The following is a 3,005-nucleotide window of genomic DNA, read 5'->3' on the forward strand; positions in this document are numbered from 1 at the left end:
ATGGACCAGAGTGAATGGCCAATTTTAATAGACCCCAAAACTCTGTATGAAAAAGACTGCTCAGTGGAAGAGAAAAAACAATGGGAGCAGTGGGAAGCAAAACAAAGTGATGATGGAATATGGACACTTGGAAGAAAACCAATTCTACCAAAAAAAGAAATATTTAATTACTATTGCTAGGTGGTTTCACGATAAAGCTCATGGGGGAGTGGAGGCCGTAGCTAACCATGTACAGAAAGAATGGGCCGCTCCAGGAATCTACGCGGCTGCAAAAAGAATAACAAATAGCTGCCCGACCTGCCAGAAGTTTTCAAATAACAAGCCAAGCTCAGAGTTAGGGGGACGGTCATGGGCCTACTTCCCTTTCCAAAAGCTACAAATAGATTATGCGGATATGCCATCTGCCAATGGCTACAAACACTTGTTAGTGATAGTAGATCAGTTATCAGGCTGGGTAGAAGCTTTCCCAACAAGAAAGGCCAACACAGGGGGAGTGGTAAAAGCCTTACTGAAGGAAATCATACCCAGGTATGGGGTCCCAGAAGCCAGTGATTCAGACAGGGGTGCCCATTTTACGACAAGCATAATCACTCAGTTATATAAATCATGAGGAATAAAAAGAAACCTATGTACCCCTTATCACCCACAATCTTCAGGACAAGTAGAAAGAACGAATAGAACATTAAAAGAAAAAACAGCAAGAATATGCACATGTCCTAGCCTAAAATGGCCAGAAGCATTTAACTTAGCTCTATGGGATGTTTGAAATGTCCCATGGCAACCCATAGGACTAACACCAGCAGAAATTCTCTTTGGGAAACATTGAGCTGTACTAGGGACTTGTTATGCCAGCTAAGACCAGCCTGTTAGACAGAGATGGACGACTAACCCAGTATGTTCTAAGTATGCAAAAAAGGTTTGAAAATCTTAAAATATATATATATATATATATGCGCTCAGTGATATCAATCCACACCACCTGAAATACAAGTGCTTGGTATACAGCCTGGGGATGAAGTTTTAGTTAAAGTATTTTCACAAAAATCCAAGTTAAAACCTAACTGGAACAGGCCATATACTGTCATACTATGTTCTTATTTTGCTGTTCAAGTTGAACTGTACTTGTATATGTTGCAAAAGAATGTGTATGTGTAAGAACACTTTGTAATCTTATATTCATAGATAACATTGGTGTAGATACAAGTAATCACTCAAATATTTGTATTTGTAACTTTACCAAAGATTATGGGATGCGACTTTAATTATTCAGCTCCTATTAGATCTTATCGCTTGTTACAATCTAATTATACATTAATTCAAAATTTACTACCTACCCCCATTGGGATGAATCTCACCCTGGTAAGGAAATTACTACAACATGATGATTTGAGTCGACTGCTAGCACGCATCCGAAACAATGGACAGAAAACTCTTAATCACCATTCATCATGAAGCGGAAGAGATGCACCACGTCTCAGAAAGGATAAAAAGGGACGGAGAACATCATGGCTGGGAAACTCTTCTAGGGTGGTCACCAACTACAACAGCGATTTATAATCACGTGTTGCACCCACTAGTAGTTGTGTTAACTTTAACTGTGTTATGCCTATTGCTTACGATCATATTATGCATAAGATTATGGAACGTGATAGCACGCCTTGAAAGGCTTCGAGAACTCTGTTTCAAGTATTAGCAGGGATGCTTCATAAAAACAAAGCGGGGAACTGTTAAAGAATAGCGAACTGAAACTGTCTAGAGGTAGCCGCTTAGCACAACTTCTCTAAAACTTGCTTAGCATGAGGAGCTAAATTTGCTGAAGCCTTAGGCCGCACTTAGCGAAACTAATGAACTTTTACTTAGTCCAGTAAGAAAAGGGCCTCAGAGCTGGTTCCAGCTGGGAAGATAAGGAAGTTACAAGCAGTCTGCATTCCTGCGTCTCACACTCCCAAAGGGAGGGTGTCTGCAGGAATGCGTCTCACACTCCCAAAGGGAGGGTGTCAAGGCTTTGAAGTAAGAGCAGTGCAGGGCATTAGGACCTTGAGGGGCAAAGCCTTAGCTCACTGCTGGGGCAGTGTTCATTGTTATGATTTAGAATCACCTCCTCCTCAGGACCTTGAGACACAACAGTAAGACCCCACAAAAACAGAGGTACAACCGTCAGCAGAGACTGCAAAAAACAAAAATAAGGAGAAAAACAGCTTACCTCAGAATGACGATGAGACCCAATGAGGAGCAGGAGACCCCAGACCAAAAAATTACTATTGGTCTAACTACCACGTGAAGGGTGGGAAATGTACGTTGAAAAAACTATAATTGCCCAGGATTTGTTTATGTTAGGGTCCCTCTTCGGAGGCACCCAGCTCGAGCTGTAATTACTGCACGCGCGTCATTAATATTTGATTCTTTAATTTGTTTTGATTTGGCTCTGAATTTTTCTGCGGAAACCTAGCGTCGAGCCCTCTTATGGTGGCCAACAAGCCTAATTTCCATATAATTTCCATAACAATAACTGGGCATGGGCGCGGGAGCATTTGAGCCAGGAGGGAGGGAGGAAAGAAACCTGCCGAACGTAACACTTGTGCTAGCAGATACTAGTACCCCGGACTGTGCTCCAAAAGTTTCTGCTCCACCTGATATACCTGATGATCTCTCTGTCATTGCTTCTCCTTCTCCTCCTCCTTCTCCCTCTACTCCATTGGCTGCCGGACTCTATCCTAGGATCCCCAACGTGCTGACTAACCCTGCCGCTTTACAGCCAGGGGGAAAGGGAGGGGCCAGTCCCCCTCCTCCTGTGCTGCGGGTATTTACTAATCAGCCCTGGCACCCTGGCCATCTCGCCTTATTGGGGGAGGGGGGGTAAAATGCAGAGATTAAGAAAAGATGCAGGGCGATGTGTCCAGTTATTTTCTAATATCTGCACTGGGCACAACCCAAACTGGAGTGATACCCAAATTCTTTTGAGGGAATTATTTCAACCAAATGAAGGGGATAAGACAATTAAAGAT

Source organism: Dromaius novaehollandiae, unplaced genomic scaffold (genome assembly GCF_036370855.1).
Source record: "Dromaius novaehollandiae isolate bDroNov1 unplaced genomic scaffold, bDroNov1.hap1 HAP1_SCAFFOLD_33, whole genome shotgun sequence".
NCBI classification, from domain to species: domain Eukaryota; kingdom Metazoa; phylum Chordata; class Aves; order Casuariiformes; family Dromaiidae; genus Dromaius; species Dromaius novaehollandiae.